At 49.2% G+C, this 20471-nt stretch overlaps 1 long non-coding RNA gene across 2 annotated transcripts; it reads left to right on the top strand.

The window, feature by feature from the left end:
• The first annotated feature begins 466 nt into the window (after positions 1-466).
• LOC141371577 (uncharacterized) lies at positions 467-19440 on the top strand. 2 transcript variants are annotated; one of them, XR_012376650.1, is made up of 4 exons: positions 467-566; positions 2842-3095; positions 3627-4024; positions 4978-6050. It is a non-coding gene; the product is annotated as an uncharacterized lncRNA (long non-coding RNA). The 2 variants fall into 2 exon arrangements; XR_012376649.1 differs by lacking the exons at positions 2842-3095; positions 3627-4024; positions 4978-6050 and adding exons at positions 14342-14456; positions 18910-19039; positions 19237-19440 and having other exon boundaries at positions 554-566.
• Positions 19441-20471: the final 1031 nt, after the last annotated feature.

Raw genomic sequence — 20471 nt, 5'->3', positions numbered from 1 at the left:
TACTGATTTAAAACATAGTCGATCAATGTTGCTTCCCATTCTCATGCATGGCTGTAGTTCAAGGTCAAGGTCCTGAAAATGCCATCTGAGTTCTGTACATGCTGAGTTTTCAAAGTTATTTTTACTAGTTTCTCATTTTGTCTTGATCTACCAGTGTAGGCACAGGGAAATCATTACTTTTGCTTCATGCTCTTGAGAGCCTAGAATGTTCTAGAGAGCTGGGGCCAAGGGTCCTAGCAAACAGTTGCGGAACGCTTGTGCCCTGCACTGGCTGGGGCTGGCTCGCAGGCGCACAGTCCTTTTGAACGTACCGTTTAGGTGCGGCACGGATGCGATTTTGTTTACAGGGCAATGGTCCTCCTGGTTGCACTCTGCCAGGAATCCAGGCTTATTTCCCAGAAATAATGCTCTTCCAAAGGGTAGATAAATATCCCCTCCCATTATATGGAGAGTTAATAAGATAACCCGGGAACTCCAGGCACACACCCAAGGGCAGCGTTGAGGGTGCATAGCTAAGGCATGAACCTGTCACGAGGAAGACGGAGGGCATGCAGGGCACCAGACAGGTGAGCAGACAGAGCCGCGTGCTGACCTCAGCGCCAGCCACGAGCAGGCTGCGGCCGGGCTCAGAAGCGCACAGAGCAAGGAAGCACCTGTGAGTCTCACCTGGCAGAGTATTAGCAGGAAAAGCCGAGACTGAGGACCGGGTCTGCAGGGAGGGGCAGGTAGGTCAGGAAACCCTCGCACCTACATGTGTTGACATGTTGAGGTGCGTGACCGAGAGTTGGAGAACTAGTCATTAATAGAACAGGTTCTGTTTCCTTAGGACGGAGCCCAGAGAGGGAGCCAGACGTGCAGTCGGCACCTCATGCCTGCCGGTACAGATGGAGAGTGGGGGCGGCTTGAAGGGAATGGTTAAGTCTGCCCTGGGACTGCAGGAAATCTCTGCTGAGGGGAACAATTTGAGTTCTGTCGTAGTGGAGGAGAAATAATTTTCTAGATGTAAATTTAAAAGTTAAGTGTGTTCTTGGCACAAATTAATGAAAGGAAAACGCACGCCTGAGGCATAATGAGAATTTCAGTGGGGCCAGAGCAAAGGTGTTATATGGGAAAGGAGAGGGGGAGGAAGGGGAAAACATGAGAGATGACACTCACGGGGGAGCTTGGGGAAGACCAGCGAGGACAGAATGAATGGGGAGCATGGTGTGTGTGTGTGCGTGTGCGTGTGCGTGCACACACGTGCACGTGTGTGGTCATATCCACGCTCATTTGACTACCTGAGAATGAGCACAGGCACAGGGGGCACAGGAGAGCAGACTGCGGGAAAGATAGCGATTTCAATTTGGGGCATCTTCTGTGCGCAGAGGTGTGGGACTTCCACGCAGAGATGGCTGGAATATGCAGGCAGAATTACAAGCGGAATGACATCTTTAATGAAGAAACACAGAGCCCTCCAGTTTGGCACAGGCGGGATGGCATCCCCACGGGGAGGGCAGCGGGAGCCCAGGACTTACTCACCACCCCTTCAGGGAGACGCACAAACAGCCCTCCCCATCCCTGACACAGGGAGCCCACACTGACATTTCCCATTTCCCATGTCACTCTCCAGCACAGCTAAAACGAGTTCGCATTGTCGAAACAGACAGTGACCCAAGGTGAATGAAAGACTTGCCAGAGAACATTCCTGGAAGATTTCCATGAAAAGTAATCAGTTTCACAAACCTGGTATAATGTCCATATACCATCAGGTCTAAGCACACACTGATCACACTGGTGTTCTACATTATAGCATCTCTGAGGTTCCCATGCACCTGCCAGGCACTGACAGCCAGGCTACCCTTGCCTGAATTACATGTGACTTAGGTGTTATTCCTGGCGCATGAAGAGGCGGTGAAAACCCTCGATAGTTCAGCTGACCAAACACTTAAAGGATAAGAAAACTCATCTGATGATGATAAAGGAATCAATTCACCAGGAGAATACAACAATCCTAAAGGTTTAGACACCTAAGAGAACTTATAAATACATGAAACAAGAACTGATAGACATGCATGAAGAAGCGGAAAAATCCATAGCCCTAGATTTCAATACCTATCTCTCAACAATTGATACAAAAAGATAGAAAACTGGCAAGAACATAGAAGATCTGAACAACACTGCCAACCAACTTGACCTAACTGGCAATCGTGGACCAAACGGAATACACAGCCCTTTGAAATGCATGCAGAATATTTACCAAGATATGTTCGGTCATAAAACAAAAGAAATGAAAGCATATTTTCACATAAGAATGTACCAGACTCTTTATAGCGGGTGACTTTGTAATATCCCAAAAAGTGGAAACAACCCGAAACCCCACCAACGGTGAATGGATAAACAAACGGGTCTATTCACACAATGGACCACCACTCAGCAATAAATAAAATGAACAGGTGATGCACACTACAAATGGATGAATCTTAACTAAGCTGCGAAGAAGTCAGACAGAAAGAGGAACTTGTACAATTCCACTTAAGTAAAGTTCTAGCAAACCGATCTGTAGAGACAGGAAACCAGATCAGCATTTCCCTGGGGAGAAGGGTGGACGTGGGGGGAAGGATGCCAGGGTGGAATCACGAAGGGGCTCGAGGAGGCATTTGGACCTGGTGGATGAGTTCATTTTCTCGATAGAGGTGATGGCTCCCCAGATACACATAGCGGACAGGTGAAACTGTATACTTTTAAGATAGGCAGTTTATTGCATGTCAGTTATGCCTTAATAAGATACTGAAAACCTCATAAGGAAATGAAGGTATAGCCTTGTCTCATTTTTAATGAGCACTGTTTTTCTTCCCATCCTAGTGGTACATGAAACACTGGTGCATCCTACAGGAACATACGAGACTCAGTATGTGACAGGTACACCCTCCCCTCACAGTTCCTCCATATCCGGTGCCTGAGAAGACAAGGGGCTTGGCAATCTATTTGCGCATGGAGTGGTGTTTTCGAGTAACAGGTGGAAACTGAGGGGTAGCGCGATAACCAAGGATCTACAAAGAAAAGAGAGTCTAGACAACCCGGATTACAGAACAGAGCTTTCCAGTCACGGTACACAGGTATTATCCCAACTCCTGCTTACTCATCTTCCTTGAGAACAACTAACTCTCCAGAGGCAATCTTATGCTCTCGACTTGTCTAATATTTACCCAAGACTTTCGCTACAGCAGCAGGGCATTATTTGGTTTCAGTATGTGCTGGAACTTGAAGAGCTTCTGCAGCTGGACATTTGGGTTGGGAGCCACGAGCTCAGAGGCAGGTGAAACCTAAGGCGGGGTGAGGCGGGAAGAGGTTGGAAGAGGGCCGCTCAGACCTCCACGGAGGATAAACACAGGATTCCTACAGAAGGAGCCTTCCAGGTCCCTTCGGACAAGCGAGAGGGGAGGGAGGATGGCTAGAAACAGGTGAGCCAGGCGGTGGAGGTCTCACCTTGCCAGGCCACCCCCGCCTGCTGTGAGGTCCGCGCCCGAGGCTTGTTCCTGGTTACCAGGGAGGGCAATTTCCCTGTCTGGTGTGTCATATTCATAATTGATCGTAAGGTAACATGGCATACTTTTGCCCTTTATCATCATAACACTTTGACTTTTCAGGAATGCATATCTTTCCTCTCCCCGAAAAGGACTGAAGGCACCTTGCAAACAGGATGGAAGAAAACAAGCAAACAAACATCATATGAAAGATTCAGTACGTGGGGAACAAAGCAGGCAAAGCAGCGGATCCGGTGCCTAAATTAAACCCAAACTTTGAGCTTTGTGGCCTTGGGGGGATCAGGAAGCATACACTGCAGGGCCTGTCGCTGGAGAGGTGGGAGCACCCCGCCGCTCTGAGAGGGGAGGACTGATCTCCTTATGCCCTGTGCCCGGCCAGCCAGACTCAGACACCTCATTGGACAGCCTTATCGCCACCGTTTCACGACAAAGTGCATCAGTAGCTTTCATTTACATACAGCTTGAGGCAACTTTAAAAAAAAATCAGATGTAAAATTGAGGTATGATTTCACTAAAATGTTTATTGTCTCTAGTCCTTCACTGGGTCCGGAGATGGAACTTGGAATATCTGCGTCAGAGCATCCCTCCGATTATCCCCCTCGATATTATTTCGCGGAAAGCCGGCTTTGGCAGGCAGCTGGGCTGCAGGAGGTAACGATGAGAATCGTTAGCGTGGAAGCAGATGGCCTTAATTGCTGACTGGGGACAGACACATAAACCTTGGTGGGCAGATAAGCCGGGGTAGAGTTGATTCTTCCCTTAAAATATCAGAGAACCCGATGGGAAGGCTACCCCACTAGGCACAGAGGTGGGCTATCAGGGTAACTGAATGCAAAGCCACACAGTCTTTCTCAGAAAGCAGGCTGCGGTCTGTCCCAGAGTGTGAGGCTCTGTGCCACAGGGAGCTCAGAGTGTCCCGTCACAGAGTGACAATTCCGTCGTGTCCGTCCCCGGGCCACCCCCATCATTGGCACCTGCATCCTTTGAGGAGTGCAGACTCCTGGACCCCATTCCAGACCTGCGGAATAGGAATGTTAACAGCGGGTGACTGGCAGGCTCAGGGTTGTGTGGTTTGCGTGCTCCCCGCTGTGCACAGATGCTCTGAAATTGGGTAACTGTGCCCACAGAGGTCAGAGCTTGAAAGCAGTCTCTGAGCGGCTGCTGCTGATTCCGTGGGGCAGGGAGCAGCCCCTCTCCAGTCATCCCTGGTTCCCATCCCTCTGCTTTCCTCCTTTGTTTCATCGCTTTCTTTCCCATGCATTTATTGAGCAACTACTGTATGTGAGCCCTGCATAAAGCGCTGTGTTATAGAACCAGTGTCTTGGGAGAGGTGAACTTCACTAAATGAGTCTTCCCGAAATTCCGCCTGTTTGGTATAAAAAGAGGGGCAGGGTACAAAACCGAAGCCCCGGGACATGGTGGGGGTCATGAGAGCTACATGTGGAATTCGTAGCAGGTGCAATTCATGGACCGCAGAGATTCCGTGAACAGCAGAACCAGCACACCCGCCGCGTTCCAGGCCCAGGACAAACTTCCGAGAATTCAAGGATGAACAGCCTTGAGTTTCTCTCCTTAGGGAGCTGAGGACCTAGCAGCGGGGGCAGGTAAGCTCACACCAAACAGGTATATACATGGCTCCTCTCAAATCCCTGCTGGTTGAGACCCAAGATTCATGTTTGGTTTCCAGTTACAGGTCGATGCTGGTTTCTTGGGCTTATTTTGCCTTTCCTTCTCTGGCCCCACCTGTCACCCCTCCGGAGTCAGAGTGTTGTGCGGAGGCCCTAGCTGCTTTGGGGGCCCAGGACAGCTCCCAGGGGGAGGCAGTTGGTGCGTGCAGGGCAGACATGACTCCTGGGCCGGCTTCCTGTTTTCAGCGGGGTGTGGCAATGCCAAAAGGACAGCCTCACTTTCTGGCTGGATTCTGGCATTTCTCTGAATTTGCAGAGGAAGCATTGGGATTTCAGAAGCAAAGCCTCAAGCTGTCAACCAGATATTTAAAAAGTTGGCCATCGTAACGATGTTCGCATGTTCTCATGATGCAGGGGGCCAGGTGGAGCCCCGGCCCGCTTAAGATTCCACCGCTTCCTATGGAGAAAGGTCTGGTGGTCAGGTCCAGAGAGGGAAGCCCGCCTTCTCTGGAAGGTGTGATGCCCCCTTCTCTCCAGTTCTACCCACTTCCAGGGCACTTCCGCAGACTGTCACTAAATGGTTGACACACCTCTTTGCCTGTATGGCAATTATGGCTTTTTCTCTTCATTTATTCTGCCTTTTCATCATTCTTTCATCCACCCATTTAATAAATACCCGGGGGGCCTTCCAGGGGCCAGGCAAACGTGGTAATCAGTGGACACATAATGGTACGGCCGGCCGGTCAGCCCAAGAGCCCCTACCGGAGTTTGCGGGGTGCCCTGCTCCTGTTCAGCTACAGGGGCTGTCCGTGTGCTCTCAGTGCAACCCAGAACCCCCATAGCTCATCACGTGGCACGGAGCAATCCCCAGGAACCCGTAGCATGGAGCAATCCCCAGGAACTCGTAGCACGGAGCAATCCCCAGGAACTCCTCCCCAACATCCACCACTAGGTCCTTGACACAGAAAGCAGCTAAATGCACGAAGGTTAGTGTTGAGCCGCCAGCATGGAAGGTAGAGGTTGCTTCTCAAGAGCGGAGGGGATTTGAGGCAGAAAGACTGAGGTAGAAGAAAAGACAAATTAATTAGCTTGTCAAATCCTTCTCAGAAAGCACAAATGCAACAGGCTGTTGCATAATGAAGTATCACTCCCCAGGAATGGGGAGCTTCCATACCTTGCTTCTCTTCATGTACCGATTTTTGTTTCAAAGGTACTTGTGAATTAGTGCAGATATCACAATGGTTGGATAAGATGTAAGAGGAACATTCTGCGACATTAAATAAGTGAAGTTACTCTTAAGTTTGTATATATGTAGGCCTACATGTTACAAGATTGGGAGAGGATGCTCATTTTTTTACACGGGAACTCAATGGATATTGAACACAAAGTAGCAAATTATTTTAATAAAAGGAGTCAATAAGAGTTTTATGATATTTCCAAAAGCACTTTTCAACTTGCTTGAATATTCGGATGCATTCTCTTGCCACTCATTAATTTATGGTTTTTATTTTGCATGACTATCGTGAGGAAAATTCCTGGCTACATAACCCTGAAGTGAATTTCTAAGGAGACCATTTTGACCATGAATGACATTTTTCTATTTTTGGTTTTATTAAAAATTTCCCCACAGTGAAAAATTTGGAGGAACTAAAGAAATACTTTGGTAGATCCAGCTACAAGTGAAAATTCAAGTGAAAATTTGTTGTAAATAACAGTAATTTACATGATAACATATTTTTATATTTTCTGCTGTAATAATGATTCCCATATAACCACATTATATTGTTCAAATGTGATTTGCAGAACTCATGGTTTATTTTCAAATCTATGCATTGCCTTAAGAATTTTATTTATAATTTCAGTTTCTATTGCTTCAGCTGTGTGGTATCTTTCCAAATTAAAATAACAAAAACTGCCTACAGAAATCTTAAAACTATGATGACCCAAGAAAGATCGCCTAACAAGCCATTATCAATAGAACACAAACAATGTGGAAAAACATCTTCATGATAGCACCCAAATTAGTGATTCAAATAAAGGCAAGGAAAATTGTATGAAATAAATATATAACAATTTATTAATTTTGTATGTGACTACTTTTTACCAGCCCAAACATGTCTACCCCATCATCAGAACAGCTAGGCCTATGCACGCTTAATTTATTTTGTAATTATAAAGATCTATTCATCAAGGTAGAAGATATATTGCCTTTGATTTAGCAGTTGATAGTGTCTGAGTCTATTTGGGCTTCTGTAAGTGAATGCCACAGGCAGGATGGCTTACAAACAGCGGATATTTATTGCTTGTGTTTCTGGGGGCGGGAAATCTGAGATTGGGGTGACAAGTGAGGGGTCTCTTCTGGCCGCAGACTTCTCGCTATGTCCTCATGCGGTGGAGGGGTGAGGTAGCTCTGTGGGCTCTCTTTTATAAGGATAATAATCCCAAATAGGAGGGCTCTGCCCTGATGACCTGATGACCTGATTACCTCCCAAAGGCCTCACCTCCTAATACTGTCATCCTGGGGGTTAGGTTTCCAGCATGTGAATTTGGGGGGACACACACATTCAGGAAGAACTAAAGAATGCCTCCAATGTCAGGAAGGTAGAGGTTGCCCCTTTCCGGATGGTGGCCCCATCCATTGGATGAACGCACAGCCTTCCACCAGGACTGATGTTGGTGTCAGTCTTTGGCCCATTTCGGAGGAATTATCAGGGAAGGTGTTTGAAGAACCCATCAGTTTGTTAAAATTTCCAGTGGAGGATCTTGTTGCGTTGCCGAAAGACCTGCTAGGTGTTTTCACTGTGGCTTCTTGGTTCCGTGGTCAGTTGCTCTCTTGGTAAGTTTACAGGTGTTTCAGTACACAGGTAGACCCGGCCAACATTCATCTAGATGATCAGTACCCGCAGAAACGGTGCCAAAATCCTGAGCATCCCATTTCTCGTCCCCATTTTCATAGAAAGAAATCAGGTTGTCGAAGGCAAGGCCCACTTAGCAATTCCGCCTCAGAAACCTGCCACTGAGAAATAGTGTAGGGAGAAATACATTGCCCCAGCCTTCAAAGAGGAGCCCTCTCAAACACCAGTCCTGGCACAGAAGGGAGTCTGTGCCCATACTAGCTGTCCAGTGAACGAAGAAAGGAATGGTGAAATTTACTCATATGTGTGTATAACCTCATTCAATGACTAGAATAACTAAATCCTGAAAAGAGCTTGAAATTCACTTGATGTTAAGGGTGAAGCAAGAAGCTAGTACTTGGGGCAATTTGGCATCTCTCAAAGTAACTATATGACAAGTGTTTCATTCAGACCAGCCTTGAGGTATCCAACCTTTTCCTCCCAACATTTATTGCTCCTGGATGAGCACCACACTCCTGAAATACAGGGGCAAAGCACCAAAAATTTTTTTCTTCTTTTTTCCTGTACCTTCTTAGAGTCTTTGGGTGTCACCCATACATATGTGGCCACACTTAAATACTGCCTTGAACCTGTAAGTAGCATCTTCCAGAATTCAAAGGCAAAAAGAAAGGGATCTCCAGTGTTCTGCTTGATCCTCATCAGTTTACAGCAATGGATGTAGAGGAAAATTTGCCCAGATTTTCCAGTGACTAAGCGTTTCTGGGTCTGAGGTAGGTGCTTTAGAAAGCCTCCTCTCTAGGTTTCCAGTCACGAGGATTCTACCTAGCACGCTGGCTTGCAAGTTCATGGTCATCTACAAATGCACTTTGCTAACTTACAAATCTTCAGTGGACTGGGAACAAGGAGAATTCAAATTTTATTTAAAAAAAAAAAACCTCGAAATGGGCATACTTCTGTGCCCAGCACTCATTAGTGTTAATAAAGGCTAACTTGTTAAACTTTAAAAAGGCGAAACTCAATTGTGCACAGGGGCCTGCCAGCAGAGTCGTAACCCAGCATCTTTAAAATAAAAGCCTCACTGGTGGGGCTCCAGCTCCCTGCATCAGCATCTCTTTGGCTTTCTCATGTGCGCGAGGGCACTTTGCTGCCCTGAAGTCTTTTTCCTTAAACTAGTTCCATTGCCTGGCATTTTCATTGCCTCCTTAGAAAGTTCTAGAACAATTCTGACAAATCCCTCTCCTTAAGAAAGGAGTCGTCGTGTGGCATTTCCAGGTTATACGAAAAGAAATGCCAGAAGAGGGAATTGACGAATAAGATGAGTGGAACTCTGGGAAGCCTCCTGTCAGTACCAGGACCAGATTCCTGGTGCCTTTGTGAGCTCCGAGCACTCTTGCATCTCATTTCCCGTGCTGCTGAATCTTTCCTATGTCTTTAAAACAAAACTATTATACAGGGTCTGAAGCCATGATGAACATTTACTAATGAGTCTATATCCCCAAAAGTAGATTTAAAATTTTAATCTTGACTGACTTTAAATGTAACCCAAGCCATATAAGGATCTTTATTTAAAAAAAAAAAAAACAATCCAAAGCATTGTGAAGCTCTGGCATAGTGGGGGGAAAGTGCTGATTTCCTATGCTATTATGAGCTCCCACTCCCCCCTCTCTTGGAGAATTAACATATTATGCAAATTATTTTACAAATATGGTGCAGATGTCATTAATAAAACATGAAAGTGGGATCTGAGTCCCCTATTAGCATTTTCATTGTGTTTTCAGTCCAGTCTGCGCCTACAGCTTTCTCCACCTCGTGAAAAGCTCTGTTGCCATCTTGGGAAGCCCCTATTTGATAGAGCATCAAAAGTCTGTGTGCCGAGAGCTGGTGGAGTTCTGAGGATGAAGTAGGGGAGAGAGGGAGGGAAGCCCAGGTAGGGTCAGCGCCTCCCCTGCTGTCCCAGTACCTACACTCGTCACAGAGCCATGCGCCCCTCGACCTGTTTCCCCAGGGATGATATTACAGGCTTGTTGATGGATGCTCACGAATCAGAAGGTTGAATTTAGATATGGTCAAGTTTACTCTCTTCCAGTAGGTGGGGAATCGTCTGGGGTTGGATTTAGAACTGCGAGCACAGCTTGGTTTGACCTTCAGGGATTTGTTCTCTGGTGTTTATTTTGAACGGGAGATGCGAGTCTTGCGAGTCTTCTGCGTTGGGGCTGAGGTTTCCGGTTGGCCTTCAGAATAAGCATTTTTTGTGCTATTCTGGGCATTTAAAAACAAACACACTTACTTTAAAGCACCCCCCACCTCTCAGTCAATATGCATGTCCTATTTGCAAGGCAAAGACCGTTTTGAAACATCAACGGTGCAGTAACTGTCATCAGTCTTAAGGCATCACAGAGATGCGGCGGTGCTGATAGCCTGCAAGGAGATCATCTGAGGAAGATTACTCTGGAAGTTATGTCCCAAGCACGCATTCTAAGATTAATTTCTCAGTTTACTAGAAGCTAGTACTGCTAATAATTAAAAGGTGTGTGTTATCAGGGGGCCAGATAAGAAAGGAATTTACATCTCTTAGCTCAGATCAACTCAGGTGAGATTATATAGATTATTCAGCAGGAAAGGGACCCTGCCGTTGCCTCAGTGAACCAGGCAGGGGAGGGAACGTGGTGACCACCAAGTGGTAAGGGCGGGTGAACAAGAGCTGGGGGGCTGGTAACGGCTGTGGAGCCGACCGCGGCCCATGGTCAGGGCATCTCGGCTCGCCCCCCCTCTCTCGGGAGCTGGCTGGGCCCAGCTGCTGATATGCGAGCATGTCCATCCGTGGCTTGGAATCCCTGTTTCCGCTGTCAATCACAGGTCATCCCTGGGGACGTTGGTAGCAGCTCAGAGGTGAGGGTGCATGCGTGGGTACCTCTCCTGCCGAGCAGGTAAGAGCCAAGCAAGGAAAACACCTGGCGCACAGCTGCCAACAGCACCCGTCACTGCGCCTTAGGGCGGCAGCAACACTGGGGCGCCCGCCACGTGCCTTCTCCGAGGCTCCCGAGCTGCACCGGGTCTTCAACTCTCTAACTTTGACCTGTTTAATATTTAGTAAGGCTAAAGAAATAAAAGATGAATTATTGAAGAGGTGAATGTTTTTAAACCCCCCCAAAAAACCCCCAAAATTCACAGCTATGCCGCTTTGTATCAAAAACTCATTTCATGGGCATTAATTTGTTAATAAAATGCTGACTGTGTGATGAAGTGGTGTTTCTAAGCAGCCCGTAACTCACCGGGAAGGGCGACCTTATGTTCCTGGGCGACACGCACTCTGAGTCCAATTTTTTCTTACGTGGGTTCTAGAAACTGTTGGAAAAAAAAAAAATCGGCAAGGACAGACCCTGAATTTTTCTCCGGGTTTGTAACCTGAGGGAACATCTGAAACCCCGTGACACTGGCAACACAGCCCAGGAAGGGGTGGACGTGGCTTTTCAGAATGTAACTGCGCAGACAAAGGGATCGCCATTAGGAGTTGTGTTTTCTGGGGTACAGGGAGAGGGACGGCAGCCAGGGTAGTGAATTCAAGCAGAATCAATAGGTGGGGGCTCTGTTAATAGAGAAATCTCGCGTAAGACCCAGCACAGATGGTGGCGTGGGGGAGGGGCGGGCGTCCGGGAGGGTACCGAAGAAGGAAGGGCGGTGGCTAATCTCTCCCCCTGGCTTTTTGTTGTCGTTGTTGGTCATTGATGTAATTTGCACTATCATCTTGCATGTCTCTTTCATATCTGTAGTTGGGAAAAGACATAGTCCTTATATGGATTACTACAACTCACAGAAACTCCTTAGTAATGCTTCGCAGGCAGCAGATATTCCAGCGGTCCCTGGCAGTAAAAATGCAGAGAACCCTGCACGGCACATGGTTTTAAGATGAATATTGTACATAGAGGCATTAATGCGATGCAGGCGAACAGACTGTGATTTGGGGAACGTTGACAGGATGTAGGCTACAAAAAGCATTGTCGCTGGGAGAAATTTTCGAGGTCATGAAGTCAAATTGAAAAGAGGGAGAGGGAATCTCGGACTCAGAGAGAAGGTTAAATTGTTTTAATCGGAAAAGAAGAAAAGAGTCGGTGTTCGTGGCAAGCCCTGTAAAATTTACTTTCTGCCTCGCGATCGTTTATAGGGATTTATGCCTGCCCCACTGTGGGGATGCATTTGTAAATGCATATTTATAAGTCTTCCTGAAGCTCAGGAGCAAAGCAGTGTGACGGAGAGGCTCCGTTCAGGAAGCGACTGATTCCTGCCTCCCGGGCCTGAGGGAGGCTCCAGTGATCAGAGATGAGGACCCCTCTGCTCTCCTGGGGGAGGCCAAGCCTGCACTACTCTCAAGGATCTTTCAGAAGCCCTAAGAGCCACGAGCTTTATTCCAAAGGCAGCCTGGGAACGGGCGTTGATCGCCCCCTCGGTGGGGGAGAGAGAAAAGAAGTCGGGGTGGCTCTAAACTAGACGGGAAGCCACCTTCAAGAGATTCTGTTTCAACAAGCCCGATGCATTCCTTTTGTGTCTGGATCTTTTGAAGGAATGGATTTGCTTCTGAGGGGAAGGGCTGTTGTAGCTGTAGATAGAAACACACACTCCCATACTTCCCTTTTCGCTGGAGAAAATGCAAGACAGAGAATGCTCTGCTTTTAAAAACATCAATATGTTCTATTTATAGAGCTTGTAAAAATGGTTTGAAGTCAAAAGCAAGGATAGCCAAAGTTTTCAAATTCTACAAGTGCAAAATAAACTTACGAAGAGGTCCAGAAATGTACATCTGAGTCTACCGTCTTGATTTCGTTTTGAACACAGGGAGGTAGGTATTTAAAACAATTCCAGAAAGCGGTTTTCATGGCAACCCTTACAATCCGATCTGACCTAAACTGCCTGGTGGCTTGAGATAGATTTTTAGAGGTTTGTCTGATGATTCAAAAATGGTAGGTTGTATGTTTTATTTTTCCTGAGGTACAACTTGTGTATTTCAGAGAAAGAAAACCTCCTAGGATAGGGATTACAGTTATGAGAAATTGTTCGTTGCAAGTGTTTGTGACTGACTAGACTTAGATTTGCATAAAGGTCTCCAAGCAGCGCCACTGTACTTGGAGATTCTCAACTTTATTTCAATCAAATAAAGACTTGTCCCATTTTTGGGGGGGAGCAATGGAGGAAAGATGGGGGAGATTATTCAATACAAAGCCCTTGTTACACACACACACACACACACACACACATCCTTGTTTTTATAAAACAGTTTGCTTTTAAGCATCTCTGGGAAGCCTTCAAGTGTCCTCCCTGGATGTGGCCATGGGGATGTGCGCAATCGGGAACAGAGGCCTGAGCTGCTTGCTGGAGATCCGGAGACCACAACAAATGCTCCCCGCCCTCAGGCTTTCCACCTCAATCCTGAGAACTCTCAACAGGTGGCCCGCCCTCGGAATTTCAGAGATGAACATGCCAGTTCCCCGCTATTCGCGCTTCTCCCCAGTTGGGTTTCGTCTTCCTTGCTTGGGCCCTCTCCCCGGTGCCTTCCTGTGCCGCTGGGAACACGCCTCCCGGTGGCATCTCTGTCCCACTGTCTGCGTGTCCCTGCCCTTCCCCTGCAGGCCTGTGTGCCCCAGTTTCACCGCCGGCTCTTGTCCTTAGCCACGGGCAAGGCGACTGCCTCCTCCAGCGCGGTTTCCCTCTGTCCTTCCTCTGCCCTGGCTTCCCTTGCTGTCCCCACGGCCGCAGCAGCCATCCCTGCGCAGACAGGCACCCTGGCCCGGGAGCCGGAGGGGAGCGGGACACACTGAGGCGCGGGGCGGACCCCCACGCCTGCCCACAGCTGTCCCCCGTTGCGCGCATCCACCCGGCTTGTTCAGCCTGCTGGTCCTCCCCGGACGATCACCGTGAGTGCTCCCGGGCCTTCCAGCCTCCCTCCTCAGGCGGCAGGCTCTCGGCCAGCCATCGGTGGGGAGCCGCTGACCGCAGGGCACCTGCCCTTGGCCTGACGCTGGCCCAGCGTGAGGGGAGCAAACTGTGCAGTCAGTGTGGTCACTACATGCAGAGAGAGAGAGAGAGCAGGGCTGCAGCGAGGGGGACAGGGCATCCGCGAACGCAAAGCAGGTGCGGCAGAGGAAGAAGGGACCAGGAGACAGAGGGAGCATGTCCTCAGGTCTGCAGGGAGCTCCGCGAGGCTGGAGCAAGGGCACGGGGTGGCTCGTGCAAGGCGGGAGCAGGTGCCCACAGACTTACGAAGTTCCCTGAGCTGGCACGTTAGCCTGGGTCCCTGGAAGTGTCTTAAGCAAAAGAGTAAAATAACCGTGTTGCATTTTAGAAGCTGACTTGCACAACTGTGTAGGAAGAGGCTGGAGGGGTCCAAGGAGAAAAGAGAGCAGGCCGACCCGTTAACAGGAGATCTGAAGACGTGCGGTGAAGTTGCGGGAGATTAGGTACGTCCGAAGAGCATCTCGGCAGCGGGGTGGGCAAAGGGAGAGGTTCCCGGCAGACAAGAGGCCCGCTAGTAATTTTTAAGTCACCACCAGCTTGCTAATGCTCACAAAATTGGATAGTCTTTCCTGAAACCCTTGGTGGAAAAGTGTTTGCCCGCACTGTGGTTTGCCCCCACACGTGGTCCGCGGCGGGAGTGCCGGCTGCTTTGGCGGGACAGCCTGCCGGGCAGCTGCTGCCCCGGGGAGCGGCCTCCGCCGTGTCTCTAGCACACGAAAAGCCCCCACAAGACGAGGGCTTCCATTAGCCAAAGAACGGGGGAAAATTGAGGAAACCTAAAGCACAGTACGGCTGCCACATACTCTTTTCCGATGAAGAGCACCTCTCCCGGGTCCCGGGCCTGGGGGTCTGGGGGGCTGCGTGAGGCGGTCAGTGTAAACACAGAAATCTGTCAAGAAAGGAAATTGCGATCTGCTCGGTGAGGACCTGAAAGCAGAGCTTTCCCAACAAAATTCTTGATGCGGATATAAATAAGTGAGTGTATCTACATCACACAGTTCAGTTCGGTGTGACTGTGTGCACAGCTGTATCTTTGAACTGGAAACGTCAGGTGCTTTCCGTGTTCAGAGCAGAACTTCTCTACCTTCTGAGATCCTTCTGGAAACACAGGCCCCTTTCTCCCCCATCTCTCCCACCTCTGGAAGAAAGCGTTACCGTCTTCAGCCCTTAGCCATCCGTTTACGTTTGGTGATTTGCTTTGTCAGTTCCCAAACTTGCACACAGGGTAGCAGCGGAAAGAGCAAGTGGGACGAGGGGAGGAAAGCTTCATGAACAACAGTGTCGGCAGGTGTGAGCTCACGTAGCGGTGGCTTGCTTACCTTCACTCCCCGGGACCACGTGAGCCCTGGTCTGTCTCCGTGCCACTGAGGCTGCAGGTATAGAGACTCATCCGAGCTCATCGGCCCTTGTGAACCTCACATCAGGGAGACAAATCTATACGTTCTTTTATTTATTTATTTGTTTGAGAGTGAGCGTGCGCGTGTGAGAGGGAGTGGGGGGAGGGGCAGAGGGAGACTCTCAAGCAGACTCTGTGCTGAGCTTGGAGCCCAAAACAGGGCTCAGTCCCACGAAGCTGAGATCATGACCTGAGCCGACATCAGGACTTAAGATGCTTAGCCGACTGAGCCACCCTGGAGCCCCAAATCTATACATTCTTGACAACAGTGCCTTACATCAAGTGCTTTGACAGAGGGCCAAGAGGAAAAAAGCCTACGAAAAATGTCTCTAAGTCCCAATCCAGAAATCTATTTATTACACACGTCATTTGTGATGTGGGGGAAAAAAAAAAAAGAATCAAAGGCACTTAAAAAAACTATAACAATATGTTATATGATGAACAGATTATTTTAAATGGAACTATTTCATTTGGTTGGTGCATGTGGGAGGAAGGATGGCTTTGGTGGCCGTCAGTGGTTCATTCATTCACTTGACCACATTACTGCCCCTGGGACTGCTGTCGGGCTTTATGGGAAGGCGTCAGTCATGGTTCCTACCATCTGAGAGCTCACAGCTGAGAGAGGCAGAGAGACCCACCAGCTACAACCCAGCGTGACATATGTTACAGAAGGTCGTAAGACAAGGTGACGTGTGTGGTAGCGGACAAATGCAGAAACATCCTGGTCCCTGAAGGGGAGAGCACCTGCCTTTGCTGACACCCACGGAGAAGATCCATGTAGTGACGCTTGACCCGGAAGAATGGGTTCGTGTCCTTCGAGCCTGCTGCCCCTCCTCGAGCAGGGGGATCACAGGCCCGACACCAGAAAACACCAGAACCCACCTTTTCAGGGAGACGCGACAGATGGCAAATCTTCAGATACAGGCGCCTCCAAACATATCAGCTGAGGGTGTGCTATTTTCTGATCTTTGTGATTTTAAAACGGATCTTCATTTCAACCTTATTTATTAAGCGGAAGATTCCGGCAATTTTGGATGGGCCTTGGAGGCAGGTTTCCTTCTTGTCTTCTTCCCTTGGAGTGTCCCTGCCGAGGTAGCCACACTCACAGATGTCTTCACCCGAAAGCGAAACAAACGCTATACCTTACCAGCAGTGGGCACGCCCGTGCTTCTCCCTGATACCTGGCGCCTGCGAAGTTCGACAGTTTGGGTTAATGATTAAGCGAAGTTACAGGACCTAAGCAAGGCGTTTTGCTCCCTACTCCTTCCTCCGTGAAGGCAGGCTCTGCCCAGCCACTACCACCTCGGGCATCACCGCAGGCTGGTGTGGAGGGGCCAGGCTCGTCTGCTTAGCGCGGGTGTTCCCATCCGTAAGTGCCAAGCCGTCAGACCACCTGCTGACGTGACTTCACAGAAAAGAGAAAGCAGAGATGTGGCTGACAGTTGGCTGGGTGCCGCTAGTTAAGTGCTGCAACCCCACCCCCTAGCAGACCCAGGCCCCCGGGCTCTAACCCATGTGATAGAGTTTCCTCCAATGGTGGCACATAGTAGGGTGGCCCGGAGGGGTGTGTGTGCGTGTGCGTGTATGTGTGCATGCATGGGTGCTATAGGGAGAGACCGTTTTGAGCCAACGTTCCACCCTCCTTTGGGCAGACCCAGAGCAAGAGCCCTCGCCTCAAATCACACCGTGGCCCAGGATGAAGGGCATGAAGATAAACATGAGAACCAGATTTCTCTAAACACGTTATCTTGCTGTCAGGAAGCTTATAATCTCGACAGGAGCAGTATTTCTCAAACAAAACTGATGGCTAATAACACACATTAGCCTTCTAGATGAGTTGGAGAACACTGAGCTGGTGTCTCCGGGGAAGGTCCAGTTCTGGAGGCCAGATTTTAACTAAAATTTGAATGATGGATTCTGTTTCAACAAACAAAGGGAGAGTGGCATGTCAGATGTGTGGGCCAAAAGCAATATTAAATGTTCAATTCCTGAACTAGTTATTCAAAAAATCCTTTGATTTAAGCATTCCAAAGTTGTGACGCTGACCAGGTAGCCTGAACCCAGTCTTGCCCTACAGCAGTGCAGAGCCATCCTGCAGCCACGATTCTCATCCATTGCCAAGGCCCCAGGCACGGCTCTGGGACTGTGCTAGCCTCGCGGCAACGTGCATGGCGTGAAGGGGACGGGCCCTCCTCGCTGCCCGTCGGCATGCCACCACTGCGGTGACTTGAGCACATTTTCATCTCACGGACGAGAAGAAACCCGGGCTTCCTGGAAGTTTCCAAGCTAGCAGCCACGGTGCTTGCTACGCTTCCATCTTGCCACACCTCCAAGTCCGGCTCCAGGGACGAAGGACGGAGATGTGGTGCCTGGAAGCAGCGTCCGTCCCGTGTGGTCTTGCCCCTCCAGCCTCCCAGGCTTCCTCTCCTCCCTGACTCAGGCTCTGGATGAGTCAGGTGCAGATAGTTTCATCTCTATGAAGCTATGGAAAAAAGCTCTGTCCCAGACTGCATTTCCCTCATCTTCCAGAAATCACAGACCTCTCTCAGCCCCGGTCTCCACCCGGACACCCTGGGGATGATCACATGTATCCCACGCAGACGGCATTTTGAGGACGTGCAGGTGGGTTGTGTAAACACACATTTTAAAGTGCATTTGTTTATGGATCAAACCTACTTACAGAGTGCCCAGTGCGGGCCGGGAATAATGTTAGCCACGGGGTGAGAGTGAACATAGCACATTCTCTCTCTCTCTCTCTCTCTCTCTCTCACGGAGCACAATTAGGCAGAGGAGGGCAGACCGGAGGTTTACCCGGACCCAGAAACAAGCATGCTGTGAATGGGGGCGTGTGGAGGGAGATGAGCACGAGCATCTCATTTGATTGTCATCATCGGGATCCTTGTTTTTGAGAGTGTTACAGTTAAGCTAAGATCCAAAGGGTGGTTTGGATGAGTCCAAGCAGCGGGAGGGAGGCGGCCTTGCAGAGAGCTGGGAACCGCATGGGGAAGCAGAGGAGAGCAGATGAGGGTGCAGCACAGAGCCTCCAGAACCACGAGGGGAACCTGGGTTTTATTTTAAAAGCAAAGGGAAGCCATGGAATGATCCTGTGATGGCATAACTCGTCTCTCCTACGAGACTGTCAACTCTGCAAGGCTGGAAACCCACAGGGACGTGTCGCGGGCTCTCCCACAGCAGCAGATACTGTGATTTGCTAACTAAATATTTGCTAATTGGAATGTCCTAAGTTACAGAGATAGTGAGGGTACTTTATGAGGTAGTTTCCTCAAGCTCTGCCGCAACTTGAAAGGTCCTTGAGCTGCACAAAGAATAGAATGTTAACTTTGTTCCATCGAGCGGGGTACATTTTTAAAATTAGAGGCAAACACCTCACCCAGTACAGTCCATGTGTGTATTGGAGGAATGACGAATGACATGTTACATTTCCTTCCTTTTGAAGTGCTTCAGATTTGGGTTTTTTTTGTTCCCTTCGGGGTTTTCAGGATTTTACAGCGGAGCTGGTGAATGTTTCGCGTCGCCCTTGGCTGTCACTTCACAGAAGGAGACACATGGAAAGACCCCAGGGCATGGGTCCCAACGCTCTGGACTGGGACCAGCAGCCTCGTCGAGCAGGTGGGCACAGGGGGGAGTCCCCCAAAACGGGCCCTGTGTCCTCGCTTCCCTCACCTTCACTTTCAGCGCCTCCCACCCGAGAAGGATCCCATGGAATCTCTTTTCACAGAATGTTCTGTAAAAGGGAAAAGCTCAAATCCTCATCATGTTTTAATACTTCCTTTTCTAAATTCATTTTTTTTTTTTTTTTTTTTTAGAGAGTGAGATGGGGGAAGGGGCAGAGAGAGAGCGCGAGAGAATCCCAAGCGGACTGCACGCTCGGCGCAGAGCCTGACGCGGGTTCAGTCTCACCCCCCTGAGATCACGACAGGAGCCAAAATCAAGAGTCGGAGGCTTAACCCACTGAGCCACCCAGGCGTCCCTGTAAATTCACTATTGTAACAATGAGACATAAAAATGGATTGGACACAAAATTCTCTCCGAGCAGTCTCTCTGAGTCTGTTCTTCTCCATCCTGAGTAAAAAATGCTGAGGGGTTTGTTTTGCTTTTACCCTCATGTGAGAAATGCCTTGTTGTGAGAATATTTTTAGTGTTGTCATTTGGGAATGGGGAGTTTTGGGGGCTCAGGGAACAGTAGGGCGCTATCAAAGAAAACTGAACTTTTTATGGTACTAGGAACTCCGTTGACGGAAAGCGCGGCGTCAGGTACGGCTCGTCCCGTGAGGATGGAGAGGGTGGCGAGGGGCCCACAGCATCGAGCCCGTCCTGAGGAGGGGTCCGCCTCCGCATGGGGACGCGGGGACCCACGTGAACGATTTTAAGCCACTGTGGTTGTTCATGCTTGTCTGGTTCCTGCCGTGACCAGACCCGGGAGGGACCAGACCGGGGTTTCTTCCCCAGCGATGTTACCACCAGGGATACAGTGGCAAGAAAGCATCTCACAGGCCTCCTGTCGACGTTTATTATTAAGTGGGCACGGAAGGCAGCGGTTTGGCCTTCTTGGCGCATTTGGGGGCAAGGCCCCTCTGGTTTTCTGGAGGCAGCCCAATGCGCGTTCTGTGCGGAGGGAGTACTGGGACATCTGAAGACAAGACCGGCTGGCCTGGGGTCTTCGGCCGTTTCTGCTCCCGTGGCCCAAAGGAATTCTGGACAGAATGTGCTTCCTCACACATTTACGTTGAAAATGAACATTTTATCACATCTCACAGCTGCACGGATGAGCTTTCCATTATAACGTGTATTGTGGTATATTTGTTCTAAACATAGTTTTGTTAAAACGGTGGAGTTGAGGGTGTTTTCTGTCCCATTCGTGCAAAGTGAGCATCACGTACTCTAATAGGATGAGCCAGTCTCCGAGGTCAAACCCGTTGGCTACCCTGGGCTCGTTTTTGGCAGGAGATATCGGGTTGGTTTCGTACTTCAACGAAACATGTTGCTGGGACAGCTGTGTTCTTCTGGGTCTGTCCTAAGGTGGGTTGGCAGGTACAGGTCA

The sequence above is a fragment of the Callorhinus ursinus genome, unplaced genomic scaffold, assembly GCF_003265705.2.
Source record: "Callorhinus ursinus isolate GAN/ISIS: 27379988/994484 unplaced genomic scaffold, GSC_fseal_2.0 scaffold79, whole genome shotgun sequence".
Lineage (NCBI taxonomy): Eukaryota > Metazoa > Chordata > Mammalia > Carnivora > Otariidae > Callorhinus > Callorhinus ursinus.
The sequence above is the reverse complement of the archived record's forward strand: the minus strand, read 5'-3'. Positions and strand labels throughout refer to the sequence as shown.